Genomic DNA, 27,083 nt, shown 5'->3' with positions numbered 1-27,083 from the left:
CCTTCAAGAACACATCTTTCCTATCTTGGTGAGTCTAAAATTCTGAATGTAAATCAATATCTATCATATCTCATCTTTATCAGCTTAAAACATCTATCTAGATCTACAAACATCTTAACCCCTAAACAATTAAGCTTATTTTGAAAGAAAATCATCTAGTCTTCAACTCCATCAGAGACTGAGAAGGAATAAAATTAATTATCTGAATAGAGAGGAAGCGCAGGTTAGTAGCTTCCAAAATGAGAAAATAATGGAGCGAGTTTGCTGCCTGAACAGTTACCCAAAACTATAACATTGGAGCATCTTCTTCAGGCTTCTGGTCCAATATATATGACAGACTTATTTGTGCAGCAGGAACCATTAAGGACTTGCTTACCCTGTCTTGGCAGAGTTTGGCTTTTGCCTCTGCCTGCATCCAAGGATGCCCACTTTTTTGGCAAAATTCTGTCTTTGACAGAAACAAGTTTCAAAAAACCTATGCCAGGCCCTTTCTCTCTCTCTTTTCTTTTTTCTTTGGCTTGTGGCTAAAGATGTAAGTTCTTGGCCACTACTCCAGTGTTATGTATGCCTTTCTACTGTCCTATTTACTGTCCTGATTCTAAGTTACTCTAGGATATGATTCTTTGAACATCAATAGAAAAGAAACTAAAACATTGTCTTTAGGAATGCATTGCTATATAGGCCTACTTATTGTATTTCTCCTTTAGTAATTTATATGGCACTTCCTGATACTCTAAATGTTAGTTCTCAGGAAGATGGTTTCCAAGTCACTTCTAGATCTATTCTTCCATGTTCCATGTCTGAATAATGTACTGGTACACTGGTAATGTATTAATTTTTTGTCATACTATTAAATATAATTTTATTTTATTTTATGAGACCTCATAAAACTAAAAAGCTTTTGTATATCAAGAATCAATTCATGAAAGGAGGAGAAAGCACACAAACTTGGAAAATTAATTTTCAAATTAACATCTAATAAATAAGTATCCAGAATATATAAATATATAAAAAAAGAAACATAAGATCTAATTAAAATATGCTATGACAAATAGGTTTACCATGCTTTCAAAGGAGGATTAATGCCAAGAATCCTAAAATATACTTTAAAATTGAAATAGGAGGAACACTGTACACTTCATTTTATAAACCCAGTTACCTTGATACCTAAGCCACATGAAAAATAAGAATGAATGAAAATTACAGACCAGTTTTACTTATGAACATGATACAAAGGTCTCTATAAAATACTTGTATACTGAATACAAGTAAATATCAAAGAACAATAAAGTTGGCCTCATCTCAGAGATGTAGGGATGATTAAACATGAGTAAACTGATTTAAATAATATACATTAGAAACAGACTGAAAGACAAAAATCACATAATTACCTCATTAGATGGAGAAAAAGACCTTTGACAAAATCCATTACCCCTTGTTGAAGAAACCTAGAGAGAGTAGGAATAAAAGGGATACACCTCAGCATAATAAATGCAGTTTACATCAGTATCATGCCAATATCAACATAAATGAAGGGAAATTCAAATCAATCCACTAAAATTAGCAACAAAACAAGGTTGTCTACTGTCTAAGTACCTGTTCAATATAATACTTGAAGTCTCAGCACAATAAGACAATTGAAGGACATCAAGGGGATCACTTAAGAAGGGAAGAAGTTACAATATCATTATTTGTAAATGAGATGTTTGTATATATAAGTAAAGTTAAAAGCCACACAGAGAAATGTGTACAACAGACAAACACTTTCATCAAAAAAGTAGGATACAAAATAAATACAAAAAAAATCAATAACTTTCTTGTAAACAAATGACAATTCGACTGAGAAAGAAATCAGGAAAGCCCTTTCACAATAGCCTCAAAAAAGATAAAAATATCTTGAGACAGCTATAACCAAGCAACTTATAGACCTGTAAAATAAAAAAATTAAAACATTAAAGAAAGAAATTGAGGAAGATATCAGAAGACGGAGATATCTCCCATGTTCATGGATCAGTAGGACCAACATAGTAAAAATGCTCATCTTACCAAAAGCAATCTATAGATTCAATGTAATTCCCATTAAAATACCAACACAATTCTTTACAGAGCTGGAAAAAGCAATCATCAAAGTCATATGGGAAAAAAAAACCAAGATATACAAGAAAATCCTGAGTAATATCAGAAATGCTGGAGGTACCATCTCTGATAACAAATTTTACTACAGAGCTATAATATTGGCACAAAAGAGACACACTGATCAATGGAAGCAAGTTGAAGATCCCCAAAATAGCCCACACACCTATGGACACTTGATATTTGATATTGAAGTCAGAAATACCCACTGAAAAAAGACAACATCTTTAATAAATAGTGCTTAAGGAACTGGATGTCAGTGTGTAGAAGAATCTGCATGCATTTACAGTTATCATCCTACACAAAACTCAACTCCAAATGTATAAAAGACTTCAAAGTAAAACCAGATACACTGAGCCTAATAGAGAAAGTAGTGAATAACTTTGAACTCACTTTTTGAATAGAACACCAATACCAGGGGCACTGGGAACATCAATTAATAGACATGAAACTGAAAAGCTGCCACATGGCAAAGAACACCACATTCAGAAGTACAAATAGACTAGACACTGGAAGCAGTTGAAGAAAAGGAACAGGAAAGGAGCTTGCCATAGAGGTCCTCTGAAAGATTCCACCCAGCAAGAGATCCAAGCAGATGCTGAGATACACAATCAGATGCCAGGGAAGAGACAGGGAGTCTTATGGAAGAGTTGGAGAATAGAGGGACCTGAAGGGATCAGGAGCTCCATAAAGAGACCAATGGTGCCAAAAAACTGGGTGGAGTATGGGATTCTGTAGAGACTGATGTACCAACCAAGGACTGTGCGTGGTTTGGACCTAGACCATCAGCTCAGGCATAGTAGATAGGCAAAACAGTATCCTTGTGGGTTCCATAATATGGGGAGTAAGGACTACTTCTGTTTGTTGTTTTTCCTATCCGTTTTTTCTAGTTTGATTTGTCTTTCTATCTATCTATCTATCTATCTATCTATCTATCTATCTATCTATCTATCCATCGTCTCCTTATCTATTTATTTATTATATTTATTGATAACTTCTTATATTTTAATTAAAAAGGGAAAGAAAAGTTTGGATTTGGCTGAGTGAAGAATTGAGAAGGATGGGGATGGTGGTACAGGAACTGTAATCGGAATAAATTTTATGAAAATAATCTATTTTCAATAAAAAGGAAAGACTATGGATTTGAAATGAAAGTTTTTAATAGAAAAGAAAATAATCCAAATCCATATCCTGTAATACAGATGCTTTTGAGATTCTTGAGCTCTTATACCGTTATTTGTGGCAAAATACTAATAACAAAAATTACAATCATAACCATTTTATGTACATATTCAGTAATTCTGGTATAAAGTCACACCAGCAGCCATTTACTAAAATCTCCTTTATTGTACAAAACTGTAACTATATTCACTGAACTCCTCAAATCACATCCTCTTCTATAGCACTTGCAATCACCCTTCAAATGTTTTGTCTTTGTAAATATGAGTACTCTGGTATCTTAATTAAGGTTTCTATTGCTGGAGGGGGGGAAATCCCACAATAGTCAAATGTAATATGAGGAGAAAGGGTTTATTTCTGCTTATAATTCTTAGGTGACAGTCCACCATCACTGAGACATGTCAGGCTGGAAACTCAAGGCAGGAACTATGAGGCATGAATGGAAGCAGAAGCCATGGAAGAACACTGCTTCCTGGCTGGCTCCTCATAACTTGCTCAGTCCTCATTCTTATATAACTCAGGAACTTTAACTCCAAGGGTGGTACCCTTTCTAATTGGATTAGCACACTCACATCAGTCATTAAACCTAAAAATTTACCTACATACAATCTGAAAGAAGGCATTTTCTCAATTTATGTTCTCTTCATGTATAATTTCACTTAACATCATATATTAAAAGTGCATATGTTGTATCATATGCCAGAATTTTCTTCTTTTCTAAATCCAAGTAACAAAATATTTTATGTATGTGGACAGTTGGATTATATTTATATTTATTTTTCTCTATTGTGACTAATGCTTCTATGATTATAAGGATACAAATATCATTAATCAACTCCTTGATAGCAATTGTTGGTATATACACCAGAATTTCTGATCCATATAAAAATATTAATATTTTTATTTTCAGGAACTATTCTATTGTTTTCTATAGTATTTGTACAATTTTGTGTTCCTAACCCAATAGGAAATCCAAATTTTCTACTTTTTAAAAAAGGACTCAACATTCCATTATTATTATTATTATTATTATTATTATTATTATTATTATTATTATTATTATTTCTTCACATTATATCTGGCTTGTAATACCCTCATTCTTGTATTCCTTTTCCCACTCTCCCCACCCTCTGATTTATTACTCTCCCCTAGACCTCTGACAGGTGGGGTCCTCTTCCCCTACTGTCTGACCAGAGCCCAGCATATCTCGTGAAGACAGCCTGCATCCCCTTCCTCCATGTTCTGACAGAACCGCTCTGTCAAGTGAGAGTAAGCAAATCCAGGGCATCAGAGATCTTCTCAAAGGCTGTCCCCCACTGCCCATTCCCCAGGTGGAGAATGAGCTGTCCATTGACTACACCAGAACAAGAGGTCCAGGTCCTCTGTTTGCAGTGTCCTTGGCTGGTGTATCAGTCCCTGCAGGCCCCACTTGGTTCACACAATGTCAGCCTTGATAGTCTACTTGTGGAGTTCCTGAAAACTCCCCCTATCCTTCCATTCACCATCTCTTCCATACAACTTGAAACACCTCACCTATAGTCTGGCTGCAAGTCCTAGTATCTGTCCCCATCCCTTGTTGGGTGGATTTTTTCAGAGGACATCTATGTTTGTCTAATATCCACTTATATGTGAGTATATACCATGCATGTACAATAAAAGATCTTCTTGAGGTATCTCCATCCTGGATCTCAAGCTATACTATAGAGCAACTGCAATAAAACTCAGCATGGTATTGACATAGAAATAGTCTGGTGGATCAATGGAATTGAATCAAAGACCCAGAAATAAATGCACATACCTATTGGCATTTGATTTAAAAAAAAAAAAGGCAACCCAATACAATGGAAAAAATAGCATCTTTAACAAATGGTACTGTTCTAACTGGATGTCTACATGTAGAAAACTGCAAATAGATCTATATTTATCGCCATGCACAAAAACTAAAGTTCAAGTGATTAAAGACCTCAGCATAAAACCAGACACACTAAATTTGTTGGAAGAAAACATGTGGAAGAACCTCAAACTCATTGGCAAAGAGACAACTTCTTGAACATAATACCAACAGCTCAGGCTCTAAGGTCAGCAATTAATAAATGGGACCCCATGAGACAAAAAGCTTCTGTAAGGCAAAAGACATTGTCAACACTACAAAATGACAGCCTACAGTCTGGGAAACAATACTCACCAACCCTACATCAAACAAAAGGCTAATATCTAAAATATATAAAGAACTCAGGAAATTAAATATGAACAAACCAAATAACCCAATTAAAACACTTAAAGAAATGCTCAACCTCCTTAATCATCAGGGAAATGCAAATCAAAACAACGCTGAGATTCCATCTTACACCCATCAGGATGGCTAAGATCAAAAATTCAAGCGACACCACATGCTGGCGAGGATGTGGGGAGAGAGGAACACTCCTTCATTGCTGGTGGGATTGCAAACTAGTACAACCACTTTGGAAATCTATCTGGTGCTATCTCAGAAAAATGGGAATAGGGCTTCCTCAAGACCCAGCTATTCCACTCCTTGGAATATACCCATAAGATGCTCCAGCACACAGCAAGAAAATTTGCTCAACCATGTTCATAGCAGCCTTATTCATAATAGCCAGAACATGGAAACAGCCTAAGTGTCCCTCAGTAGAGGAATGGATAAAGAAACTGTGGTATATATACACTATGGAATACTATTCAGCTATTAAAAACAAGGAATTCCCGAAATTTGTGGATAAATGGATAGAGCTAGAAATGATCATAATGAGTGAGTTAACCCAGAAGCAGAAAGACTCAAATGGTATATACTCACTTATATCTGCATATTAGCCCAATGGGCATGTCCCACAAAAGCCTTCACTTACCAGGAAACTGCGACAGAGGAGAGGACATTCTAGTGGGACTCTAGATGAGAGAATCATGGGAGAAAGGCAAAGTAGAAGGACCCAGAGGGTCCTAGAAGCCTACAAGTAGAATATTATGATAGGCAGATTTGGGCCCAGGGGTCCCGCTCAAACTAAGGCACCAGCCAAGGACAATACAAGCGGTAAACCTTAAGCCACTACCCAGATCTAGCAAATGGACAGAACACTCTCCACAGTAGAGTGGAGAGTGGGATATTACTTTCTCACATACTCTGGAGCCTCACCTTTGACCATGTCCCCTGGAGGGGGAGACCTGGTGGCACTCAGAGGAAGGACAGCAGGTTACCAAGAAGAGACTTGATACCCTATGATCATATAGAGGGGGAGGTAATCCCCCTCAGGAACTGTGGCTAGCGTTACCGTCTCATCAGCAAGAACGACGCTGCACACACAAACAGGATCCTTCTGCAGTAAAGCTTTACTGTCTCTTGAGAGGAAGAGCATAAGCTTACAACACGAAAAACGGAGACAGAGAGACCAAACAGCAGAAACCCATCCCTTATATAGGAAACTGTCCTCCGCTTAGGATGTGTCAGTCCCTGATTGGCTGTTGCTCATTGGGCGAGATGACGCCACGGGAGAGGCAGAGCACAACGAGTGGAAAATCCCTTCGCACATGCGCAGATTAGTAGTTTGTCAGCATGGGACACAGGGTGTCAGCGCCATCTTGTAATGGCGAATGTGGGCGCGGCTTCCCACATCTCCCCCATTTCTTTTTATTAAGAAGCAATAAGACACCCAATAGGGAGAGTGGAGACAGAGGTCAAATCCCCAAACAAAATATCAGGCCTGCATACACAACTCTCCCCTAAGCTCTTCACCCGGAGAGGTCATAGCCTGGCCCTGTGCCGTTTTTTCTGGGGGAAGGACACTGGGGCACGCAACCTTCATGCAAGATGACATGCCTCCCTAGAATTAGCTCATATATGCCGCAGAGCCATTCTACTGCAATGCTTCGCTATGCAACTCTCCAGGGCTGCTGAAGCTTACTCACTCTACCTCGTGCAATGAGATGAGACTCTGAAGGTGCAAGAGCTGAGCAGCCAGCGACTTATTGCTTAAGCATGGTTAACCATATATCAGGGGAGGTCCCAGACTCTAAAGTAGCAAGTGCTTGGGTGATAACCACCTTGTCTCTTTTTGTTTGAGCCCTGAGTTTACAGACCAACCATAGGGTCAACACTAATCCACAGCAGATTACAGCTCCAAACAATCCAACCCCAACCCATTCTTTAAAGAAGGAGAAGGCTGAGGATATCCACGACAAGAATCCCTCAGCAAGTGACAGATCCAGCCGTGTGGAATTGACTTGAATGATAGCAGTCCGCAATTCTCTTAAGGTCTGTTCAAACTCCGCTGTCCAATTCTGTAAAATAAACTGAGAGAGACTCTTTGACAGATTAGCTGCTTTAGTGAAATTTTTATATTGAACCGAGGTAACACATAATCCAGGGAATTTTTGTTCACAGCCCAGTTGGGCCAGTTAAAACCACTTGTCGGCGTCGGACCGTCCAGCGGAAATAAGACGCCAACAACCAGACTTCTCCAGATCTTTACTCAGGATTTAGCTCAGTGGGAATGGCCCCGAAGAAGGGAAAGGCCAAGCTTAAGTACAACTCAAGGGCCAATCAGCTCATGCCAGGTGTCACCTCCTCATAGGTCAGCGTCAGAGCAGGACTGCTCGTCATCAGATCACCAGTTACCCTTGCACAGCCTTTTGCCACATAAGGACTTGTTTATCTTAGAGAGCGCTCGCCGTCGGGATGGCGGAAGGCGGAAGCCTGCGCCTTGTTAAGGCATGGCACATCACAGCTCTCCACAGTCCCCCCTGTTTTATTTTGTAAGAACAGGACGAAACGGGTGAGAGTAGAGGTCTGATCTCCAGAGGGCACTGATGTATGACCGCCCATAACCCATGTTATTCACCTTGATCATGTGCGGAACCCGCCCTGAAGTTTGGCCACTGATGTACAACAGAACTCAGCTAGGGGCTCGGCCCCAGCCTAGCTCTGGACCCGACCGACACCTTTTTCTGGAGGTGGGATTTTGGGTGTCAGCCCACATGCAATCAGACGTGCTCTCCAGGAAGCCATTAACTGCAAACAATGTACCTCCTGTGCAGTGCTTTGCCTTGCACCCCGAACGTGACGAGGATCAGGACTTAAAGGCCGCCAGCCAAGCCTGAGGGGACTGTCCAGCCTCAATAGCATAGAAGGCTTGTGCAATTAGGGCACGGTCTCTGTTTCGGGATATGACCAAGCGCCGAAGAAACACAAGGCAGAGGAAGCTGATAATCAGAAGGGCCATAGCTAAAGCCCCGATACCTGCCCACTCCTTAAGATGATACATAGCTTGTTGAATCCAAGAGGCAAGGCCATCAGCTGCAGATACATCCACGAGTGTAACAATGGCGGTGCACAGATCTCTTCAAACTCTGCGGACCAGTTCCCCTGGAGATAAGCTGAAAGACTCTTAGACAAATTAGCAGCACATGTAAAATTGTTATATGGCACAGATGTAATGCATAACCCTGACATTTCCATTTGCATCCGAGCTGAACCACCTGTTAGAAGTTTTAAAAAGATCAGATGTATTCCAGCTGAGAGTAGCATTACCAAATGCTCCTCCATTAATCATGGCCATTGGTGTTGGCATCCTCAAACACTGGGAAGGTGGCACGAGCCTGCTTCCAAACCTCTGGGCACAGAGAATGATAGTTCCCCTGTGGTGCTGATAAAGGTGAAGTGTCCGCATAAGGCAGCGGTGCCAGTTCCGAGGCACGCCAAGATGGTGGATTATCTCGTTCGGGCGTGGCCTCTTCCGCCTTCTTCCTCCTCCTACCCTCCTCGTGCTGTTTCTGCGCGAGCGACTCCATTTTTAGCATGAGTCTCTCAAGTCTTTAGTTTTCAGCAGCCCTTTCTGAGCCGCCCTGATCAGACATGACGAAGAGTTTCCCACTTTTAAAGGGTCTCTGACCGTCGCCCGCTTTACCGCGGACTGAAAAACTTGTCTCAACAACCTGAGAACCCTCCCCCACTCTACCGCGGACTGAAAAACTTGTCTAATTGTAGTTTGTGAAATCCGAGCATAAGCTCCCCAATGGTAATTTACCTGATTTGCAGTAAATTGACCTTGACCTGTTAGCAAATCAAAGGTCCAATCCCTCTGCTCAGGGGTAAGTGCAAGGGCATTGGCCCGAGCCTGTGTTTGAGCGGCCTCGAACCACAGGGCTCTCCATTCCATATATTGGCCCATATCTGGAAGTGCGGCCTTGGCCACCATCTGCCAATCAGAAGGAGTTAGGGCACTAGCGCCAATTCTTTCTAACATTACCAGGGTGAAATTTGCATTAACCCCATATTTGTGAACAGATTCAGCCAAGTCCTTTATTAGATTGAACTCCACTGGAGCATGGACTCGACCCCCGTTCTCTGTTTCAAACACAGAAAAAAAAATTATGTAATTTTTTACGAATCTTTTCCGGCCAGAAGGAAAATCCAGACGGCAGTTCGTAGGGTGGAGGAGCAGTGGGTGCCACCCTGCGAGATGAATTGAGGGAGGGTTTTTTATTACCCTCTCGTTCGTCTGGGTGGTATCTCTCTTCCTCATACCTGACTGCCTCTTCCTCTAATTCGGCTTCTTCCTCCGAATCAGGAGTCTCATTGTCAGAGGTATTAAAGCTCGTAGAGCCATCAATATTCAATGCCTCAAGATCCTTTAAAGGATAAAACCTTTGCGATATTTTTCTCGGCGGTAAACTAGGTCCTGAGGGGGGTTGCACTCCTTTTACAGGAGGGTCCTGAGCTTTTTTCTTTTTACGGGCATTCTTCTTCCCGCCCGCACCCAGCCTCTCACTACGTTCAGTTTCTGACATGCTATCCTGAACTTCTAGGGTGACCTGTCCTTCATCTACTGCCTTCTTAACAATTACGGCAGCAAATATTACAGCTAGAATCAGCCCAAGAATTTCAGAAATATGCATACCTCTCCGAACTTACCAACCCTGCAGTTCTGAATCCTCCCTGTAGTCAGGGGCTCTCTGAAGGTGCTGACGATGGTGTAGTCTTCCCGGGTTTCAGCACCATATGTGGCTAGCGTTACCGTCTCGTCAGCAAGAACGACGCTGCACACACAAACAGGATCCTTCTGCAGTAAAGCTTTACTGTCTCTTGAGAGGAAGAGCATAAGCTTACAACACGAAAAACGGAGACAGAGAGACCAAACAGCAGAAACCCATCCCTTATATAGGAAACTGTCCTCTGCTTAGGATGTGTCAGTCCCTGATTGGCTGTTGCTCATTGGGCGAGATGACGCCACGGGAGAGGCAGAGCACAACGAGTGGAAAATCCCTTCGCACATGCGCAGATTAGTTGTTTGTCAGCATGGGACACAGGGTGTCAGCGCCATCTTGTAATGGCGAATGTGGGCGCGGCTTCCCACAAGGAACAGTCATAGGGGAGGGGAATAAGGGGAAATTGGGAGGGAGGGAAGAATGGGAGGATACAAGGGATGGGATAACCATTGAGATGTAACAAGAATAAATTAATAAAGGAGGAAAAAATGAAAAAAAAATAAAACGTGGGGTACAGAGCTAAACTGAGAATTCTTAACAGAGGAGTAGCGAATGGCTGAGAAACACTTAAAAATATCTGAACATCCTTATTCATCAGGGAAATGCAAATCAAAATGTCCCTGGTACTCCATTTTATATCTATCAGAATGGCTAAGATTAAAAACTCAAGTGGCAGCATGTGCTGGTTAAGATGTGGAGAAAGAGGAACACTCCTCCATTGCTGGGGGGACTGCAAACCTGTACACCCACTTTGTACACACCATATCAATCTGGTACTTTATCAGAATATCTGGAATAGTTCTACCTGAAGACCCAGCTATACCACTCATGGACATATACCTGAATGATGCTCTACCATAAAACAAGGACATGTGCTCAACTATGTTCATAGCACCTTTATTTCTAACAGCTAGAATCTGGAAACAACCTAGATGTCCCTCAACTGAAGAATGGATAAAGAAACTATGGCACATTTACTCAATAGAATACTGTCCATCTATCAAAAACAAGGAAATTTTGAAATTTGCAGGCAAATTGATGGAACTACGAACAATCATTCTGAGTGAAGTAACCCAGAACCAGAAAGATAGCCTATTCTTTAATTCACTGTTGAACCATATTCATTGGTACTCTATTCAGAATGTCTAGGAATCCATTTAATTACCTATAGAAGGCTTTTTCTTAAGAAAAATAACAACAAAAACTCATCCTTATTTAGCAAGCCATATCTGTACATTGTCGTAGAGAAATATATTAACTCCTGTGTCCTAGTAATGCAAGTTCTATTAGATTCATTATCTCCAAATTATTAATCATAATTGGATAGAGAAATAACTTTGTCCTCTGAGAAAAACTACATTAAAAATTGGGATATATAAGGCCCCTAATATTCTTTTTCAAGTTAAATTTGTTGCCCAGGGTCTCTTGAGATTTCATGCAAATTTTAAGAGAATTTCCTCTTTTCACAAGAATTATTACTGAAATTGTTATGAAGATTGCTTTTAATCAGTACATAATTTGGCATAGCATAGTTATATACTATTTTGGTCTCTCTATGGATCCAAAACTGACTTAAAATTTGATTCCATAATCCACTGAAAAGGCTTTGCATAAAGGCATGTACTGAATAATCTAGGTCTGAGTAGATTCCCAACAATATTAATTCTTCTAACTCATAAACAAATAATATCTTTCCATTTATATTTATCTCATTTGATTACTTTCTCAATATTTTGGAGTTGTCACTTTCCAAGATTTTCTACCTATTTCATTTTGTTTATTCCTAAATATTATGCTCTAAAATTTTGTGATATGAATTATTGTTTGAATTTACTCTTCAAGTATTCATTGTTAGTATTTGGAAGAGTCACAGATTTGATGGTTTGATTTGTGTTACTCAGCATTATTTTTTTTCTCATGATTCTCTATTAGCTGCACTTGTGTTCATGCATATATGTGTGTGATCATCAGGGTTTTCAACATATAAAGTTAATCATCTGTGCGTAGACACATATCTTTCCAATTTGTTTCTATTTCCTTTCTTTTCTAACTGCAGGGCTAGTGATTGGTAGTAGTATGTTTAAAATACAGTCCTACCTGAATATTAAAGCAATATTTAAAGAAGTTTACCTGCCTTTGATGGTCCATGTTTGTTATTATTTAAAATTTGTTCATAGGATATATTTTTAATATGTTTTCATGATTCACCTTCCCCTCATTCCAACCATATTCTCCCATACCCATTCAACTTGATCTCTCTCTTTCTCTCTCCTCCTCTTTCTACAAAAACAAATATAAAACAAAAAAGCAAAAAATATAAAAAAGCAAAATATATTATGGAATAATATAGTTAAGTAGGGTGAATTAGGAGTTCATATTCAAAATTTGCTTGGCTACAGATCTATCAAGTCTGTATCAAATCTAACCAGAGCAATTCCTTATCACAAATTAAAGCTGAAAATAGTCTAGCACTATAGATTTGTGATAGAAGAGTTGCCTTGCATGGACAAGGTCAAAAGAAATACAACACTTTAATGAAAATAAAAGGATAATTAGTTAGGGTTTCCCTTTGTGCAATAAAATACTATGACCAAAATCAACTTTGAAAGGAAAGAGCTTATTTCATCTTTCAGCTTGTGTTCCATGATCCAGGGAAGTGAGGGTAGAAACTGAAGGCAAGATCCTGAAGGTAGAAATGTCTACAAAGGCTATGGAGCAATGCTTCTTACTGGCTTGCTTAGCAGCTTAGCACCCAGGACCACCAGACTGTGGCTGTGTGGCCCAGAGTGAGCTAGAGCCTCCCATTTCAGCTATGAGTCAAAGAAATGCACTACAAGGTTGCTGACAGATAAATCTCTTGGGACCATTTTCCCAACTGAGTTTTTCTCTTCTAAAATGTCTCTAGATATGTCAAGTTGACTTGAAGACAAGTCTATAAAAGAAATAATACACAAAGTTCACATTCTTTTTGTTTTTAAATAGTTCTAAATAGTTAATTTAGGACAGTTCAGGTGCAAATAGAAAATTTAAATGACAGATATTTTCTTTGCTTTGTTTATTTTAAAATTGTTATTTTAAAAGCATAAACTTTAAACAAAAGATTCAGTATCCTAGCTTCTATTCTTAAGAGATAATCTGAGGAAATTATGGATTATGTTTTGTCTGACCCTTTTCACAAGTTTTTCAGGTTTAAAAATTTATTTTTAGAAATAAAAAATAACTCTTCAATTTCAATGCTTTTAGGTGGTTATGGCTTATCTTGTGTAATGTTGTTTAATGACTTGTTTTAGAATGCTTGAACTATTTATTGCTAATGTCCTTATTTTCTAGGCCTCTATGTTTAAAGTTATAGTATGCCTTGTACAATAAAATTATAACCAGTAAATTATCATAATCACAAATTTCTGTAAGCATGATGCTCTTTTTGATGTGTTTCTTTTAAATGGTGAACTTTAAATATGCTATTTTGTAGGGAGCCATGGCAACTGTTGGACATTACCAATATCTACTATTGAATCTTGAAAAAAAACTTGCCTTGCAGTTTTTTGTTTTTGTTATTTACTAAAGTAGAGTAGCATGGCTCCGTGATTGGTCAAGGTGAATCTCTTTATAATCTCAGGCAAGTGAAAAATTTACCAGCACCACATCCATAAACAAAATTCAATAAAGGAAAAATCCATAGTGGAGAAAATGACTGAATAATATTGATTGAAAAAAAGCTATTATGGATCCTCCTACTTTGCCATTCTCCCATGCTTCTCTCATCTAGAGTCCCAATAAAATGTCCTCCCCTCTGTCTCAGTTTCCTGGTAAGTGAAGGCTTTCGTGGGACATGCCCCTTGGGCTAGTGTACAGATATAAGTGAGTATATACCATTTGAATCTTTCTGCTTCTGGGTTAACTCACTCATTATGATCATTTCTAGCTCAATCCATTTATCCACAAATTTCGGGAATTCCTTGTTTTTAATAGCTGAATAGTATTCTATAGTGTAAATGTACCACAGTTCTTCTAGTGAGGGACATTTAGGCTGTTTCCAGTTTCTGGCTATTATGAATAAGGTTGGTATGAACATGGTTGAGAAAATGTTCTTGTTGTCTGCTGGGATATCTTCTCTGTATATTCCAAGGAGTGCAATACCTGGGTCTTGAGGAAGCCTTATTCCTGGTTTTCTGAGATAGTGCCATATAGATTTCCAAAGTGGCTGTACTAGTTCGCATTCCCACCAGCAATGAAGGAATGTTCCTCTCTCTCTCCACATCCTCATCAACATGTGGTGTCACTTGAATATTTTATCTTAGCCATTCTGATGGGTGTAAGATGGAATCTCAAGTTGTTTTGATTTGCATTTCCCTGATGACTAAGGAGGTTGAGCATTCCTTTAAGTATTTCTCAGCCATTCGATATTCCTCTGTTGAGAATTCTCTGTTTAGTTCTGAGCCCCATTTCTCAATTGGGTTATTTGGTTTGGTGGTGTCTAATTTCTTGAGTTCTTTATATATTTTGACTATTAGATTTTTGTCAGATGTAGGGTTGGTGAAGATCTTTTCCCAGTCTGTAGGCTGTTACTTTGTTCTGTTGACAGTGTCTCCTGTTTTATAGAAGCTTCCCAGCCTCATGAGGTCGCATTTATTCATTGTTGACCTTAAGTCCTTGGCTGGTGGTGTTCTGTTCTGGAAGTTGCCTCCTGTCCTAATGTGTTCCAGTCTCTTCCACACTTTTTCTTCAAACTGGTCTAATGTCTCTGGTTTTATGTTGAGGTCTTTGATCCACTTCGACTTGAGTTGTGCATCGTGACAAATATGTGTCCAATTCCTTTTTTATATGTAGACATCCAGTTAGACCAGCACCATTAGTTGAAGATGCTATCCTTTTTCCATTGAATGGATTTGGATTCTTTGTCAAAAATCAAGTGATCATATGTGTGTGGATTCATATGTGGGTCTTTAATTCAGTTCCACTGATAAACCAGTCTATTACTGTGCCAGTATCATGCTGTTTAAATTACTGTTGCTTCAAAGTACATCTTGAGATCATTTATGGAGATTCCTCCAGAGGATCTTTTATTGTACAAGATTGTTTTAGATAATCTTGGTTTTTTTGTTTTTCCATATGAAATTGAGAATTGACCTTTCATTATCTTTAAAAAAATGTGTAGGTATTTTGATAGGGACTGCATTGAATCTGTAAATTGCTTTTGGTAAGATGGCCTTTTTTACTATGTTAATTCTCCCCATTCATGAGCAAGGAAGATCATTCCATCTTCCCATGTCATCTTCAATCTCTTTCTTCAGAGTCTAAATTTTTTTTTAAAACAAGTCCTTCACTTAATCTCCTAAATATTTTGTAATGCTTGTGGCTAACATGAAGGGTGTAGTTTTCCTAATATCTTCTTCTGTATGATTGTCATTTGTATATAGGAAGACTACTGACTTTTTTCAGTTAATTTTGTATCCAGCCAATTTGTTGAATGTGTTTAACAGTTGTAGTAGTTCTCTGGTGGAAATAGGGATAATTTGACTTCTTCCTTTCCCATTTAGATACCCTTGACTTCCTTTTGTTGTCTTATTGCTATGGCTAGAACTTCAAGTACTATATTGAAGAAATATGAAGAGTGGGCAACCTTGCCTTGTTCCCAATTTTAGAGTACTTTCCTTGAGTATCTCACCATTTAATTTGATTTTGGCAATTGGCTTGCTGTATATAGCCTTTATTATCTTGAGGTATGTGCCTTGTATCCCTGATCTCTCCAAAACTTTAAACATGAATGGGTATTGGATTTTATTAAGTGCTTTCTCTTCATCTAAGGAGATAATCATGTGGTTTTTTTTCTCCTTTATTAATTTATTCTTGTTACATCTCAATGGTTATCCCATCCCTTGTATCCTCCCATTCTTCACTCCCTCCCATTTTCCCCTTATTCCCCTCCCCTATGACTGTTCCTGAGGGGGATTACCTCCCCCTGTATATGTTCATAGGGTATCAAGTCTCTTCTTGGTTTTTTATTTTCAGTTTGTTTATATGTTGAATTACATTAATGAATTTCCATATATTAAACCATCCCTACATGCCTGGAATGAAGCCTACCTGGTCATGGTGAATGATATCTTTGATGTGTTTTTGTATTCGTTTTGCGAGTATTTTATTGAGTATTTTTACATCAGTGTTCATAAGAGAATGTGCTCTTAAAATTCTCTTTCTTTATTATGTCTATGTGAGGTTTACGTATTAATGTGACTATGGCCTCCTAGAATAAATCTGGTAATGTTCCATCCATTTCTATCTTTTGGAGTAGCTTAACAAGTATCAGTGTTAGCACTTCTTTGAAAGTCTGGTAGAATTCTTCACTGAAAACATCTGGTCCTGGGCTTTTTTTTTTTTTTTTTTTCTTTTCTTTTTTTTTGAGAAACAATCGATGATTGCTTTTATTTCTATAGGGGGAATGGGACTATTTAGCTTGTTTATCAGTTTTTCACTCAATTTTGGCAAGTGAAATTGATCAAGAAAATCGCCCATTTCCCTTAGATTTTCTAATTTTGTTGCATATTTGATTTCTAAGTAAGTTGTTATGATTCTTTGTATTTCTTCAGTGTCTGTTGTTATGTCTCCCTTTTCACTTCTGATTTTGTGATTTGAATACTGTCTCTCTGCCTTTTAGTTAGTTTGCCAAAGGTTTGTCTATCTTGTTGATTTACTCAAAGACCAGCTCTTGGATTTGTTGATTCTTTGGACTGTTTTCTTTGTTTCTAATTTATTAATTTCAGCCTTGAGTTTGATTATTTCCAGACGTCTACACTTCTTCGGGGTTTCTGTTCCTTTTTTTTTAGGGCTTCCAGCTGTGTTGTTAAGTTGCTTAAGTGGGATTTTCCAATTTCTTTTTAAGGGCACTTAGTTCCAAGAATTTTCCTCTTAGCACTGCTTTCAATGTATCCCATAAATTTGAGTATGTTGTTTCTTCATTTTCATTGAGTTTCAGGAAGTCCTTAATTTCTTTCTTTATTTCTTCCCTGACCCAGGTGTCATTAAGTAGAGAGTTGTTTAGTTTCCATGTATGTGTAAGCTTTTTGCTATTTCTGTTGTTTTTGAAGTGCAGCCTAAGACTCTGGTGATCTGATATGATACATGGTACTTTTTCAGTCCTCTTGTATCTGTTGAGGCTTGATTTGTGACCTACTATATAATCAATTTTGGAGAATGTTCCATGAGGTGCAGAGAAGAATGTATATTCCGTTTTGTTTTGGTGAAAGGTTCTGTAGATATATGTTATGTCCATTTGATTTATGGCATTGGTTAATGATGTTATTTCTCAGCTTAGTTCTGTTTCAATGACCTATCCTTCAGTGAAAGTGGGGTGTTGATGTCTCCCACTATTATTGTGTGGGGATCAATGTGTGGTTTAAGCTTCATTAGCAGATCTTTTACAAATGTGGGCGCCCTTGTATTAGGAGCATAGATGTTCAGAATTGTGATGTCATCTTGGTTGACTTTACCTTTGATGAGTATAAAGTGTCCTTCCTCATCCTTTTGATTAATTTTTGTTGAAAGTCTATTTTGTTTGATATTAAAATGGCTACACGTGCTTGCTTCTTGTGACCATTTGCTTGGAATATTTTTTCCAGCCTTTTACCCTGAAGTAATGTCTATCTTTAAGGGTGATATGTGTTTCTTGAATGAAGAAGAATGTTGGATCTTGTTTATGCATCCATGCAGTTAGTCTGTGTATTTTATTGAAGAATTGAGACCATTGATGTTGAGACATATTAATGACCAGTGACAGTTAAGAGTCTTAATTTTGATATTGGTTTCAGTAGAGCGTTTGTGTGGTTATATTTTTGGGATGGTGTAGTTATCTATTTCCTGTGTAGTTTTGATTGCAGCTTGTCCCTTTGGGGTGGAGTTTTCCTTCTAGTACCTTCTGTAAAGCTGGATTTGTGGGTAGGTACTGTTTGAATTTGTTTTTGTCAAGGAATATTTTGTTTTGTTATTGATAGTTTTGCTGGGTAAAGTAGTCTGGCTTGGCATCTGTAGTCTCTTAGGGTTTGCAGGATATCTGTGCAGGCCCTTCTGGCTTTTATGGTCACTGCTGAGAAGTCGGGTGTAATTCTGATGAGTTTGTGGTTACATGTCACTTGGCCCTTTTCCCTTGCAGCTTTTAATATTTTTATTTGTTCTGTATATTTTGTGTTTTGATTATTATGTGACAGGAAGTTTTTCCTTTCTGTTCTATTCTATTTGATGTTCTGTAGGCCTCTTATATGTTTATAGGCATCTCTTTCTTTAGATTGGGGAAGTTTTCTTCTATGATTTTGTTTAGAATATTTTCTGGGCCTTGGAGTCTGGCATCTTCTCTTTCCTCAATGCCTATTATCCTCAGATTTCTTCTTTTCATGGTATCCTTGATTTCTTGGATGTTTTGTGTCAGGATTTTTCCAGATTTAGCATTTTTAAAATTGTTGCTTCAAGATCTATGATTTTATCTTCTAGACCTGATATTTTTTCCTCCATCTCTTGAATTCTGTTAGACAGACTCACCTCTGTGTTGCTTGTCTTCCTCTCTGAGCTCTCACATTCCCATTTTTCTTCTGTGTGTTTATCATTGATTCTATTTTCATCTTCACCTCTTGAACTGTTTTATTTCTTTCATCTGGATTGTTTATATGTTTCTGAGTTTCTTCTATTGCCTTTTCATAGGCCTTCACAGCTTAAACAGTCTTATTGATTTCCTTCATCTGGTAGTTTGTATCTTCCTGAAATTTTTTCCAGTGCCTCTCAATAGGCCTCTTTTATGTCTTCCACCTGTTTGGCTACGTCTTCCTGCATTTGATTGTGAATTTTATTTTTTTCCTTCAGTATCATCCACATTACTAAGGATTTGAGGTCATTTTCTTGTATTTCCATTGTGTTTGAGTTCTCTGAGTTGTTTTCTTTGAGATAGCTGGGATCTGGAGACACCATATTGTTTTGTTTTATGTTTGTTTGTTTTTGTTTTTTCTTTTTTTGTGATTGATTTTACCGTGTCCTTTAGTCATCTTGCAGTCTCTATTTTTTTTTTTTTTTTTTTTGCAGCTAGCTTCCAGAGTTGGGTGGAGGGAGTCTGAGGATAGATTCACCCATTTTCTTATGATTTTCCTAGGCCAGATGCTCTGATGCTTCACTGGTCTGGATGGCAGCAGGGCAGCCCTCTACTTTGGGTCTCTCACAGCCAGTTATCCCTTGTTTCCCTGGACTGTGGGTCCTATAATTGTCATGGGTCTCAGAACATGTGCTGTGTCAGGACAAAGTATCCATAGCCTTCAATGTCCCCTTGTGGCACTGGAGCTCTCCAGGGACTGAAGCATGTCAGATGTAGGTGGTCTAATTGAGGGAGTTAACCCAGAAGCAAAAAGAGTCAAATGGTCTAACTGCCACTCTACTCTCTGTCTCCCTGAGATTTCCTTAGTCCCAGAGCTTTGATGCTCTGCTGGTCTGTGGTTCCTGGTAGCGTTTCAGGACCCCAACTGCTTACAGAGTCCAGGTTAGTGTTACGGGGCCCAAACCACACACACTGAGACCAGTTTGTGTCTCTGGACCCAAATGGGTGTCTGGGCCTTAACCACGCACTTAGTCCAGTTAGTGCTGAGTCCAACCAGGGTCACGGGCCCTAACCACATGCTGAGCTCACCGAGTTCAGCTAGAGTTTCAGGGCCCGGACTGTGTGTCAAGCTCAGCTATAGTCTCTAAGCCCAAGCTGCTTACCAAGTTTAGCCAGGGACTCTGGGCCCAAACCTTGTGCCAAGTTCAGCTACGGTCTCTGGACCCAAACTGCCCGCCAAGTTCAGCTAGGGTCTCAGTGGCTGAATTACACACCAAGTCCAGTTTGGGTCTCAGGGCATGAGCCTACCATCAAGTTGAGCTTGGGTTGTGGGTCCCAAACTGCGCTTCGAGCTCAGTTAGGGTCTCAGGGCCCAAAACCTGCACAGAGTCCCCCTTCCCACAGCAATTCACACAGGTTACCACACCAATTGCTTCTGCCAGAGGGTTCCCAGTTACAAACTTCAGCGGCCGCCAAAATTTATGAGAATGTTTATATAAACTGAATTTGCAATCACATGCAATAATTTAGTTAAACATATGCAAACTCTTTAAAATCTGTTCATGTAAATCCAGTAGATAAGTGATGCAGTTTTATTATTTTTATATATTGCTCAAGAAATTATAAAAAAAAAATTCTTTACCACTATACAAATAATATGCACATTAACTAAAGGATAGATTTATAGATTTCATATTTACTTTTTCATAACATTTCTTCAAACTCAGATGAAAATATTTATAAATAAATCAGAATCACAAATACAGATGTTGCTCTGCACCGCTTCTGAGAATTAAGTTGGCAAAGCATTGTTACTATGCAGTATCAGAATGCGTTTTATTCCCTCCTTAATGGTGCCTGTAAAATGTGTTTAGAGCATAAGCTGCATTAATCATTTTTCCTGAGGGTTTATACTCTATATCATCAGAAAAAAAGTGACAAAGATTGCTATTTTTTTTACATTTGACAAAAAGAAGTGCTAGAGAATAGAATTAAAAGTAAACATATCTGACTTGCCGACAGAATAGTGTGAAGAAAATTTTCATCACAGTTTTTGACTACACAATGTGAGAAGCTCACAAACAAAGGTGAAATATCCACATACTATTTTAAGAACTCTTGTTAAGCAAGTACTTTTGCTTAGAAAACATTTGAACTTCTGTATCAGATATACTTACTCATTTTTAGGAATTTAGAAAATAAACAATCATGTAGTACCTATGTGTCTCAATGCAGAATTCTCATACTGATTTTATTTCTTTATTTTTTGCAATGAAGGTGTCATTAGAATTTATTCCCAACAGAATTAATTTAGTTGTCTGTGTACCATATTAAGAGAATAAAGAATAGAAATAATTTTTATTTGGCTTGATAGCAGGTAGTACAATCACATGAACCTAAATATATTCTTCTTCTCTCGTTGCCATACAAATAAATTATATTATCATATTTTATTTACATTAAATATGCCAATAGTCTATACCCTGGATGGTAGTGGCTAGGAAATATAACAGCATTGAAACAATAAGAGAAGAAGAATTATGAGAGTTCTTTATTTATTAAAAGAAGCATAACAAATTTTTAACCATTTAAGTTTGTGAACTACTAGGAATACATATTGGCAGAAAATAAAAATACCACTTATACAATAATTAAACATAAATGAGAGACATAATTATGAATGTTATAAAATATTATACTAATAAAATATTAACAGAACTATAAAATAGTATATATGAATATTTCAGAAGATGTAATTTTTGTTTACAGTGCTAAGAATTGTTTAAATCCAGAGGCCTATACTCTACCACTGAGCTAAATTCCTAATCCTGTGTGTATCTGAGATTCTCCTTAAACATCAAATTTGCTTCCAAGATCTAGAAATATTGATATTTTCCAGTTAATTGTTAGTTGATCAAATCATAGTCATGTCAAGTACTAGCCTACTTTCATCACAAGAATGTACATCTTAGGTGTGGCAGATAGATATGATTTTATAGAAAGATAAGGTAGGATAGTTAGATTAGGTCTTTAAAAACCTCATAGACCTGCATAATATGACGTTTAAAATGCTTTTATTACTTTATTCATTGGATTTCCTCAGTGTCTGTTGTTATGTCTCCCTTTCCATTTCCGATTTTGTTGATTTGAATATTTTCCCTCTGTCTTTTAGTTAGTTTGGCTAAAGGTTTGTCAATCTTGTCGATTTTCTCAAAAAACCAGCTCGTGGTTTCATTGATTCTTTGAATTGTTTTCTTTGTTTTCAATTTATTTATTTCATCCCTGAGTTTGATGATTTCCAACCATCTACTTTTCTTGGATGTGTCTGCTTTCTTTTGTTTTAGAACTTTCAGGTGTTAAGTTGCTAGTATGAGATCTCTCCAGTTTCTTTATAAAAGCACTTAGCATTATGAACTTTCCTCTTAGCACTGCTTTCATTGTGTCCCATAGATTTGAGTATGTTGTACCTTCTGTTTCATTGAATTCTAGGAATTTTAAAATTTCTCTTTTTATTTTGTCCCTTACCCAGATGTCATTGAGTTTCTAGGCTTTCAGTTGTTTTGTTGGTTGTTGAGTTCCAGCTTTAATCCATGGTGGTCTGATAAGATGCAAGGGATTATTTTGATTTACTTGTCTCTGTTGAGGTTTGCTTTGTTGCCAAGTATGTGGTCAATTTTAAAATGGTTCCATGACATGCTGAAAAGAACATATAATCTTTTGTGTTTGTGAGAAATGTTCTGTAGATATCAGTTTATTTTTAAAGATTCACTGACAATGAGACAGGGTAACACCTGCCAACGCATAGCCTACCTCAAATAGGATCATGAGCATCAAAAACCTCCTTATGGAGATGGCTTAAAATGTGGCAAAGAAGCCCCTGGGCAAAAATATCCTCATTTCTACCACAAACAGATTTCTGCCAAAAGAGGGCAAGCTTGGATTCAGGCAGGTTTGATGGACAAATTCTGCCAAGACAGGGTAAGCAAGTCTTCAATAGTTCCTGCCTCACAAATATGTCTGTCACATATATTGGGCCAGAAGGCTGAAGATGATGCTCCAACATTATAGAGAATTTTGGGTGGCTATTCAGATAGTAAACTGTCTCTATCATCTTCTTAGTTGGAAAGCTACTAACCTGCACTCCCAGCACACTCAGCTAATCAAGTTTATTCCTTTTCAAGTCTCTGATGGAGTTGAAGACCAGCTAACTTAGTTTTACAATGAAGCTTAGTTGTTTAGGGGTTAAAATGCTTTTAGGTCTAGCTAGATGTTTTAAGATAGTAATGGCAAAATATGATGGAGATTGATTTACACTCAGAATTTTAGACACCAAGATAGTAAAGATGTTTTCTTCAAGGCTGTCAAATATACATAGCCAGAACTAGATGTAACACTTATATAATTCCTGATTGTGCCATGGTTCTTTTTGATACAGATAGTTTATTGTGTATATGTATAATAATATAAATGTATATGTAAAAAATAAAAATTGTTTAATTTTCAAAAAAGGAGTACTGTACAGGCACTGGCACTCTGTCAGTATACAGGCATGATACAGCCTGAGACATGAATGTCCTCTGCTCACAACCATCTAGTGTTCTGGAAGGGTGTATTAGAGGAATTGGTATGGTTATTCAAGGGATCTACAAATGTTATAGAACTGTCTTCCAAGGGAGTGAGAATCTGGAATGCCAATGGGTCTAAAGACTTTTTGGATAGTCTGGGATTCTCTGGCTGACAGGAAGGGGACCTGGGCCCTGGTTAAATTTTCTAGTGGAGGCATTTTGCTTTCTTTAAAAATATGCTTTATTAGTTTATTCATATTACATCTCAATTGTTATCCCATCCCTTGTATCCTCCCATTCCTTCCTCCCTCCCACTTTCCCCTTATTCCCCTCCCCTATGACTGTGACTTAGGGGGACTTCCTGCCCCTGCATATGCTCATAGGGTATCAAGACTCTTCCTCTGAGTGCCGCCAGACCTCCCCATCCAGGGGAAGCAAACTACTAAAGATATGGATTCAGATTACTCGGGCAAGGAGGAGAACAGCTGCAAAAATAATTGACACCATTATAACCAATCCTGATGACAGAAGAACGATCATGTGTGCTGGAATACAAAAGATCTTCCTCTGATGGCACTTCCTCCTTGCCGTGCCCTCAGTCAACTCTATGTGGTGAATAGGAGCTGTCATGCCAGTTGTACCAGCAGTCAGAAGATATGGTTCTAGACATGCACTTCAACATTGACAGCTATGCTCTGCTCACCTACATGATTGCCCATACCACAGGCCTGCAGCCAGGTGATTTCGTTCATATTTTATGAGATGCACATGTTTACCTGCACCATATCGAGCTGCTGTAATTTCAGCTTCAGCGAGAACCGAGACCTTTCCCAAAGGTCAAAATCCTTTGAAAACTTGAGACAACTGAGGTTTTCAAAATTGAAGACTTTCCGATTGAAAGGTATAATCCACGTCCAATAATTAAAAAGTTGCCATGTGAGTGCAGGGAATTGAACCCCGGTCCTTTGGAAGAGTAGCCAGTCTTCTTAACTAGTGAGCTATCTGTTCAGTCCCTGACTTTTGTCTTAATTTTTTCAATTTATATATTCACTTTACAAGTTGTATCCCCATTCTTCTTCTCCTCCCAGTCCCAACCTCCCAACCCCACCACCAACACAAGTCACATCAGGACTGAGATAATCTTCATCCATTGAGAACAGGCAAGGGAGCCTTTTTACCAGGAAGTGATCAAAAAACAGGCAAAAGAGTCCAACTCATAGACAGCGCCCACCCACCTCACTAAGGGACCTAAATGAAGAACAAACTGTCTATAGGTGACATATGTGTAAGGGGCCTTGGTCCAGTCAATATATGCTCCTTAGCTTCCATCTCTGTAAGCCCCCATGGGTCTAACTAGATTAGTTGACTCTGTTGGTCTTCTTGTGGCATTTTGTCCCCTCTTAGTCTTTCCTTCCTTCCTTCCTTTCCACTCTTCCACAAGACCTCCCAAGCTCCCTAATGCTTGTCTATGAATCTCAGCATTGGATTCAATCAGCTGCTGAGTGGGGCCTCTTAGAAGAGTTATACTTGGCTCCTGTCTGTAAACCTAGCAGAATATCATTAAATGGTGTCAAGGGTTGGCTTTCTCCTATAGGGTGGGTCTCAGGCTAGACTAAGCATTGGTTGGACATTTCCTTCATCTCTGTTCTATCCTTATTTCTGCACATCATGTAGGCAGGGCAAATTTGGGGTTGAAGGATTTGTAGGTGCATTGGTGTTCAGTTCCCACCACTATAAGTCCTGCCTGGCCTCCTGAGTCTCCATGTCTCACACTGCTATGAGGCTCAGGTAGAGTCATCCCTATATACTCCATGGAGCCTACCTAGTGCAAAAGCTCTAGTTTGTCTCAGAGATGCACCCACCGTCTTTTTCCCTTTTTGCTCCAAACCCTCTTCCCCCTTCCTTCCCTACTTTCCCACATCTGATGCCTCCTCAATTCCTTCGCCCACTTTCCTACCCAAATCCTCTCTTAATCCATGTCTGCTATCTATTCTATTTCCCCATCTAACTGAGATTCAAAGAGACCCTCCTTGTTACTTAACTTCTTTGGGTTTGTGAATTGTGGTATGTTTATACTGTGCTATATGGCTAATATCCACTTATAAGTGAATATATACCATGTGTGCCCTTCTGGGTCTGTGTTACCTCTCTCAGGATGATCATTTCTAGTTCCATCCATTTGCCTGCATATTTCATGATTTCCTTTTGTCATATTAACTGCTATTTTTGAATACCACAATGTGATTAGTGTTAAAAAACTGATCATGATTTAACTTGTTAAATAGCCACACATAAGTTTTTAAAATATAAGTTATATTTTAGTGTTTTGTAAGTCAGGTGGACTGTAAAAAGATATATCGATTTTACAAGCATATTATTATTCCTGTGACTTCTTCTTAATCTCTCAAATAACAGTGCTACTTTGTACAGAGGTATACATAATAGTAATTTGGGGGATGATACCAGCTTATTTCTAAGTAGACATTAGGCCTATGTATACATTGAAATTATTAATGCATACCACTCTACTACAAAATTATGTTAATTTTAAATTTGTTGTTAACTACAGCGGATGAAAAACATCTATTTATCTTTGTTCTTTTTTCTAGTCTAGGAAATTTTATATCTTTGTATTTATTCTGTAATAATATTTTATATATTTATTAACTTAAATGTAGAATCCTATATTTTGAGATTTAGAATTACAAAATATTTTACATATATAGTAATTGTAATTTGATCTGCCTTTATAAATGGAAAAACTGAAGATCTGAAAAATGCTGTTCTCAGAACCTCACAATTTTTTCAAATGTTCTCAAAAATGTAGTGTACAAACTCATCAGTGAACTCTCTTATCTATTGTAATTTCCTTCTTAGAAGATCTTGAAATGACATGTTGTTCATATAATGATATATTTTAACAATGGTTTTTTTTTACTCTCTGTTTTGTAAAAAGAGAATAGAATAAAACTACCAAAAGTCTAATATATCAATTTCAGCCAGTCAGGGAAGTGGATATAAAACAGACTAATAATTCATTTAGAGACATCAAATAGTGCAATGTGAAGTTATTGTAATACAGTTAATGGAATACAAAGTACATTTCTTGAGGGAATTTTTCTCATACTGTGATGCAGAGCTCTGTGCATCAAATATTTTCTGTTACAGAAACAGTTTGTGTCCATTCATGTAAGTAAGAATATTGTATCAAACATCTGTGTTTATACACAGTTTTTGAATAAAAGTGAAAAGAATCATGATCTCTAGGTACTGGGAACCTCATATATTGTCAATGTGTTCATTGTACTATACATGTTACCATATTTGCCTTTGCTGTTTTCAGTGAAAAGGGTACCTTAAAGAAGATTGTCTATTTCCTGTCAGTATAGCAATACCTGAATAACATAGGTAGCAGATACCACTGCCAAGTATTTTAAAAGTTATATTTATATCTAAAGCTGTTCTTTATGACAATAAATATTCAGAATGTTAGGGAAATTAATTTTTTAAATGCTTAAAACTAATATCCAAGAGGAAAACTAATAGAATTTTCAGACACATTTATAGAAACACACACACACACACACACACACACACACACACACACACACCTATGCACACATATGTGCAATCAAGGC

The 27,083-nt window shown here is 37.9% G+C and overlaps 1 protein-coding gene and 1 pseudogene across 4 annotated transcripts in view; both read left to right on the top strand.

The window, feature by feature from the left end:
- The window catches only part of LOC311601988 (thymidylate synthase-like), a 119,128-nt pseudogene extending 94,832 nt beyond the window's left edge, over nucleotides 1-24,296 (top strand). Inside the window, exons 2-3 of the transcript in view lie at nucleotides 23,390-23,640; nucleotides 23,861-24,296. The product of the transcript in view is annotated as a thymidylate synthase-like (transcript). The remainder of the gene's footprint in view (nucleotides 1-23,389; nucleotides 23,641-23,860) is intronic.
- KLHL4 (kelch like family member 4) overlaps nucleotides 1-27,083 on the top strand; it is a 237,697-nt gene that overhangs the window by 110,883 nt on the left and 99,731 nt on the right. Inside the window, exon 1 of one of the 3 annotated variants that reach the window (XM_084790428.1) lies at nucleotides 14,101-14,117. The exons of the other annotated variants lie outside the window; for them this stretch is intronic. The gene's annotated coding sequence lies outside the window, so the exon portion shown is untranslated. Of the gene's footprint in view, nucleotides 1-14,100; nucleotides 14,118-27,083 lie in introns of those variants that run through there. 3 annotated transcript variants of the gene reach the window in all.

This window comes from Acomys minous, assembly GCF_964271855.1.
Source record: "Acomys minous genome assembly, chromosome: 7".
NCBI lineage: Eukaryota > Metazoa > Chordata > Mammalia > Rodentia > Muridae > Acomys > Acomys minous.
Note: the sequence above shows the minus strand (reverse complement) of the source record. Positions and strands in the feature narration are given on the sequence as shown.